This window comes from Thamnophis elegans, chromosome 12 (assembly GCF_009769535.1).
Source record: "Thamnophis elegans isolate rThaEle1 chromosome 12, rThaEle1.pri, whole genome shotgun sequence".
Lineage (NCBI taxonomy): Eukaryota > Metazoa > Chordata > Lepidosauria > Squamata > Colubridae > Thamnophis > Thamnophis elegans.
This window is the reverse complement of record NC_045552.1, coordinates 26,323,922-26,331,415: the sequence shown is the minus strand read 5'-3', so window position 1 is coordinate 26,331,415 and position 7,494 is coordinate 26,323,922.

The window sequence follows — 7,494 nt, the reverse complement described above, 5'->3', positions numbered from 1 at the left end:
CCGTGGCAACTGCTCCAGAGTCCGGAAGACAAGCTGACCTGGGTTTTCAGCAGCCCCCAGCCAGCCGCTACTGCTGGGAAGTGGCTGGGTGGCAAAGAAGCCTTCCAGCCGCTGCCTCTTTGACTTGCAAGGCAGTGGGATGTGCATGCACAAAGAACATGGTGGCAACTGCAGCAGTTTTTTCATCAACCAGAGGACTTTTCAGAGCCTGCCATCTCTTTGAGAGCCGGTATATAAAGCGCCAAGGCAAGCGAGCAGCGACTGGGTGGGCGGGGTGAGCAACTGATAACAGGGGGACCAGTTCAGGGGCATTTCCACCACCGGTTCGGGTGAACCGATACAAATCGTCTGAATACCACCTGTGCTACAATCCCTCCAAACAGCAGGGTGGGGAGTTGCTTCAATTCATCAGCAGGTTAGAGAAAGTAGTAAAATGGAGCCAAAGGTAACGTTTATGAGTACTATGTATACATGTTGCCTTAGGTGTTAAGCAAACTACAAGAACTTGCACATTTCTTCTTGTAGTCCTCGACTTACGACTGTAATGGAGCTTGCACATTACAGTTGTAAATCATGACAGACCTTAAGTAGGTCATTCATGAGACCAAGCTAATTTTATGAACTTTTTTTTGTAGTGGTTATTAACCAAATCATCACAGTCGTTAAGCAAATTTGCTGTCATTAAATGAACATAATGGTTGTTAAGCAAATGTAGGGTTTGCAATGATGGGATGTAACTCTTTTCTTCAGCAAAAAATATTGTAAATCGCAATCAAATGACTGTGGGATGCTATAAACGCCTGTTGTTGAGCACCCAGAATGTCATGTGACTGTGAGGGAGGGGTAACCACCAAAACTTTAGAACCCGGACATGTGTATTTTGGGGATCTGTGATAACTGATCATAATTTGGGGACTACCTGTATGACTGGAACAAGAATAAGATGTTTTTTGTTCAAAGGGAGAACCGGAAGTGCTTTTTCAAGAGGCAACTGGACTTTTTCTTTGAAGACATTTTGGTTCTCATCCAATGAGAAGCAAAATGTCTTCAAAGAAACTCTAGAAAGTCCAGTTGCCTCTTGAAAAAGCACCTTTGGGACAACTATGACCTGGATGACTGAGAATCTCCATCAGCATTCAAAGGGAGAACGTCATATTTAAATCTGATTTCACTAAAGTCCTTATTTTGTGTGCATCTAAAGCCAGTTAAAGACCCAGAACAGCCAGGGGTAGTGTTAAGGTAATGATGATTTAATAGTTGACCAGCTGCTGTAAGGCTGTAAACTAAGATGATGAAATGAGAATGGTTACTGCAACTTCAAGAAGATGTCTATATAAGGGAGGCCATATGAGGGTGTCTATGCCTGTGGGGGCTTCCGTGTTATAGTTGGTTGCTTGATTGCCTGGTTTTGCCGTGTGTGTGTGTGTGTGTGTGTGTGTGTGTGTGTATCTCTATCTCTATCATCTCTATCTCTATATCTCTATCATCTCCATCTCCATCTCCATCTATCTATCTATCTATCTATCTATCTATCTATCTATCTATCATCTATTTATCTATCATCTATCTATCTCTATGGTTCCTGGGTTGTATCAAAATAGTATAGTAGTAGTTACACTGTGCACACTCTGACAGGGAGTGAATTTGAGGCCCAGACTGAAACCCCAGCCTTTATTTTTTTTTTTTTTTTGTGGCCATTTTTAGCAAGACCGTCTGGTATCAAAGGAATCCTTGCTTCTGATTTGAAGATGTTGTACTGCTGCTGGATCCACATCAAAAGCAGTGAGGCCATTATCTTAATCAGATGTTGAAATCTGTCTCACAGATTCCCAAAAGCCCCCTTCCCTTGTAAAAAAAAAAGAGAGAGAGAAGCTTTTGTGTATCTACCATGATTCTACAGATGTTTGAAAAATTCCTAGCAATTTTGTTTGATGCTGTTCTTCAGATGAGGCAGGGAACAAGTGATGTTTCCTAGAAAACACCTTCCCATCTTCCTGCAGTTCCTCTGGCTGTCCATACTTCTCACAGCAACTCCAGCCTGATAGTAGCATTTCGGGTTTATTGGAAGTATGAGAACTCATGAAAGCTGCAGGAGAGAAAGACAGGATCATCTCACATAGCTTTTCACACCAAAGATGTTTCCCTAGAATCAAATGAGACTGTGTCACACATTTATTTTGAAGGCTGTGGTAGCCTGTTGATGATTAGAAGTGATTAGTAGTTGATAATCAGCCTTTTGCTGCCATATTCAATAGTGAAAAAAGTAAGGTTCTACATTTAGGCAAGCGAAACAAAATGCACAGGAATAGTGGCATCTTGCTCAATAGTAGTAACTGTGAGATGAATCTTGGAGTCCTAGTGGACAACCATTTAAATATGAGCCAGCTGTGTGCAGCAGCTGCCAAAATAGCCAAAGAGTTCTAGGCTGCATAAACAGAGGGATAGAATCAAGATCATGTGAAGTGTTATTACCACTTTATAATGCCTTGGGAAGGTCACACTTGGAATCCTGCATCCGGTTTTGGTCGCCACGATGTAGAAAAGATGTGGAGACTCTGTGCAGAGAAGAGCAACAAAGATGATTAGTGGACTGGAGGCTAAAACATGTGAAGAATGGTTGCAGGAACTGCGTATGTCTAGTTTAATAGAAAGAAGGACTAGGGGAGACATGATAGCAATGTTCCAATATTTCAGGGGTTGCCACAAAGAAAAAGGAGTCAAGCTATGATCCAAGGCACCTGAGTGTAGAACAAGAAGCAATGGGTAGAAACTTATCAAGGAGATAAGCAACCTAGAACTAAGGAGAAATTTCCTGACAGTGAGAACAATTAATCAGTGGAACAACTTGCCTCCAGAAGTTGTGAATGCCCCAACACTGGAAGTTTTTAAAGAAGATGTTGGATATCCATTTGTCTGAAGTGGTGAAGGGTTTCCTGCCTGAGCAGCGGGTTGGACTAGAAGTCCTCCAAGATCCCTTCCAACTATGTTATTCTATTCCATTCTATGCTATTCTATTCTATTCTATTTCAAATGTGGAAGTGATAGAACCAAGATTGTTTTGGCAGATTTGGGGCGGGGGAACAAAACCAAACTGAGTTGGATTTAAATTTTGGATGGAAAATCACCAGCAGTTGCTGGGAGTGGGTTAGGGTTAGATCAGGGGTTTCTTGACCTCAGCAATTTTAAGACCTGTGGACTTCAACTCCCAGAATTTCCTCAACTAAGAGGAATTCTGGGAGTTGAAGTCCATGTGTGCTAAAGTTGCTGAGGTTGAGAAACCCTGCGCTAGATTGAGAAACTGAATAACCATCCTGGATGAAAGGGACACACTCCCATTTTGTGGACAACAAGTGTGTATGATGAACATGTGCTTCCAGCCACCAGTTCAGCTAAGTTTGACTCCCGCCTCCTCTTTATTCATTTGCAAAATTTATAGACTACCTTCCCCTCCCAAATAATATCCAGGAACGTCACCTTAAAAACCTTTCCCTGACATCATAAATACTATAAAACACATAAAAAAATAATAACCGCCAGCAAAAAAAAAGCCACCGACATAAATATATTTTTCCCAAACTCTCTCAAATAGGTAGATGGGGCTGGAGGTCGGGGGAGGGAATCAAAGGCAGGGAAGAAATGCCTGTGGACTGGGTGAAGAAATAGCATTCTCTGGCAGAGAGATCTATGCAAAATCCCAGAACCCCCATCTGTCTCCTTCAACAACAACAGTGTGTTTACAGCTGCTATTTTGTCTCTAAAATAAGTTATGATGCAGCGGTGGTGGGGAGGGGAATTTGCCCAATAAAGAAAGAATTACTGAAACAAAATGATAGTTCATAGCCAGCGGTTTTTATTACCCCCTAATTATAACCATGTCGGCAGCTATGGAATAAATTCCTGGTGGCCATGTCTTTGGGGTTTGTCAGGAAACAAATATCCATGATTTGAATGGAGCACTGGTGACTGTTTTGCTGTGAAATCATTTGGGCCACTGGAGACCGATTCTTCTCTGTGTGTGGAGGGGCAACCCTCAGGTGTTAATTAGCTGCCTGCTTATTGAGACATATCTGTGCATATTTGTTAATGAAACAGTAACTAAGAGCAACGGAATCCTGGAAAATACATTTGTCACCATTAAGGGATGATGTTGCGCAGAAAAGAAGCACCGTTTAAACATGCAAAGAGGCACCACTTAAACATGAAGTAATTTAAAGGCTTCCAGTAGACTGGAAAAGGGACCCGGTGGCTTAGTGGCTAAGATGCTGAGCTTGTCAATCTGAAAGGTTAGCAATAGCAATAGCAGTTAGACTTATATACCACTTCATAGGGCTTTCAGCCCTCTCTAAGCAGTTTACAGTGTCAGCATATCGCCCCCAACAATCCGGGTCCTCATTTTACCCACTTCGGAAGGATGGAAGGCTGAGTCAACCTTGAGCCGGTGAGATTTGAACAGCCGAACTGCAGAACTGCAGTCAGCTGAAGTAGCCTGCAGTGCTGCATTTAACCACTGTGCCACCTCGGCGCAGTTTGGTGGTTTGAATCCCTAGCACTGCATAACAGAGTGAGCTCCCGTTACTTGTCCCAGCTTCTGCCAACCTAGCAGTTCAAAAGCACGTAAAAATGCAAGTAGAAAAATAGGAACCACCTTTGGTTGGAAGGTAGCAGCGTTCCATGCTGGCCACATGACCATGAAGACGTCTTTGGACAGTGCTGGCTCTTCGGCTTCAAAATGGAAATGAGCACTGCCCCCTAGAGTCAGGAACGACTAGCACATATGTGCAAGGGGAATCTTTACCTTTAGTAGATTGTCTTAGGCTTCCAAAAAGGGCTTTTCCCTTTAAGGCACACTAGTGAGGCTGCATTTGGAATACAATATACAATTCTAGTCACCACGATACAAAAAAAAAAAGATGTTATACATGAAAAATGAAGAATGCAGAGAATGCAATAAAGATGATGACAGATCTGGAGACTAAAATGTATGATGAACTGTTAAGGGAACTAGGTATGCTTAGCCTATCAAAGAGAAAGATTAGGAGTGGTGTTATAACTGTCTTCCAGTATTTGAGGGACTGACACAGAGAAGAGGGGATTGACTTATTTTCTAAAGGTCCTGATAGTAGGACAAGAAATAATGGGTGGAAGCTTGTTAAAGACACATCCAACCTAGAAGTATGGAGAAAATTCCTGACTGTGACAACAGTTAATGAAATAACTTGACTCCTAGAGTTGTGGGTACTCCATCACTGGAAGTTTTTAAAAATAGACCGGAAAACCATTCAACCTGGTTGATATAAGGTCTCCTGCCTTGAGCTGGAGGTTGGACTAGAAGACCTCCAAGATCCCTTCCAGTCCTGTGATCCTATGTTCTGTGTTGGGATAAGGTATTGCTACCCCTTTAATGTTGTCCAAATCTTGCAAAACAGAAAATATTATTTCCCTTCTCTCCTTTTAGTCTTCAGGAAAATTAGGGAGGATCCTTTCAGAAATGTTTCCTATGTTTTCCCCAACATGTAGACTGAGCTGTTGGTGATTGGATCATTGCCTAGGCTACAGGTCTTCTCCCTATCTCTCTCAATGTCATTCCCACATGTCATCACAGGGACCTTCAGCAGTCCTCCATGAAAGTTTCATGATTCCTTCAAGGACTTTGTTACAAAGCTGAGATGGAGAAAGTTCCAAGCTGTTCCAAGTTCCAAGACCATCACAAGAAATCCTCTAGACCCGTGATGGTGAACTGATGGCATGCGTGCCAGAGGTGGCATGAAGAACACTCTCTGTGGGTACATGTACCATCACTAGCTGCTCTTCATGCATGTCAGCCAACTGGTCTTCACAACCTGAAAATGGCCCCAAGAGTGGCCGTTTTCTGGGGGGCCTTTTCAGGCTGATTTTGGGATTGTTTTTGACCCCAAAATGGCCTGAAAAACAGCCCCAAATCACCCAAAAAACTAGCATGCACACACCGGCCAGCTGGTCTTCAGGTTTCCAGCACTCTGGTGTGGGCACATGCATGTATGTTCCGATTTGGGCACTTGGTGCCGAAAAAGTTTGCCATCACTGCTCTAGGAATGCTTGCATAGGGATGTGAACTGGCAGTAAGAGCTTTAAGAAGACACTGCCAAATGCAATTAATGCCTGCAAGGAAGTCTTCTTTGAGAGTTATCTACTCACGAATAAAATAAATCCTTACACATAAGTCTGACTAGATGAGTCCCCAAGACCATCGTTGAGTTTGGGAATAGATATGTTCACTGGCCACAGTTAGAGCAAGCTCTGGATTTTTCCGGTGTTCATTTCTGAGGCTAGATTTCTACTGGATTGACCTTGAATTTATATTCTGCTTGATGGCTGCATTGAAAACCTTGTTTTAATTATTTTCCTGACCTGGATCTCAATGTCTAGCTGTGACTGTGAGCTTTGTGGTGGTTTGTTGGCCCCTTGACTTCTGGTTTGTTGACTGGGGGTTGTTGCTAATAATCTATATTATATAAACAAACAGCTGGATTCTGCAATAGATGAACTACTAATATTTAGATGTTTAATTGGCTGCGTTGTGCAAAATTACAGCGGGAAGCAAAGCAAAAATTGCACATTGCTGCAGGAAGAACAGGCATACTACCAGTAGTGGTGCTAAATGTGCATTTCTGCTGTTAAGGAATGTTGGAGATCTCTGGAGAAATTTGATTATGGGGAAGGTCTGAGTTTAGAGCAGTGTTTTCCAACCTCAGCAATGCTTCATGGACAATATTGGGAGTTGAAGTCCACCAATTTTAAAGTTATAAATACTGGTTTAGAGGATTGAAAGGAGATGCCCCTTTTTGCCCCTTTTTCTGCAGAGGATATGGGGTTCTCTTATTAAGTGTTTCTCCAGACAGTATGGATAGGGACTGAAATCTTGCTTCTCCAGTCCCCCCCTGTGGGATCCATGTGAATGTATAAACACCAGATAACTTTGTGTTTTTTCTATTTTGCCCAAGTGAGCTAAGCATTGGAGCAAGGGTTGTGCGTACAAGAGAGGGGCAATGTGTATTTCTACCCATTCTGAAATATAGCCTGAGTTTTAGATGGCTGAGAAGATCCTTTCCACTTCCTCAGGAGTCAGCAGCTCAAACCTATCCTAGATCACACCACTAGATTATGACTCGGGTTCTTTGACCTGCCCTGCCCAATTAGAGTCCAAATCAGAGAGATCTAATTGACTTTATGGCTTCAGATAGCCTGAATAATTTTCATATTGACCCAGGATGTTCTTCTCCACTCATTAGGGGCCAGGACAGCCTAAACAAGGCCACTGGGCAGCTATTTGTGGATGTCATAAAGATGGAGAAATAGTGATATTTTTCCACCCTTATTGCCACAAAGTTATCTCTAACATTGGTTCTTACCTGTGTCCCAGCAAACTCTGTTTGAGTCTTCCTCCAACAGTGTTTCAGGTGCCCCTTTTAACACTTCATCTCCATATGGAAGAAGGAATATAGATAGCCAGTTGAG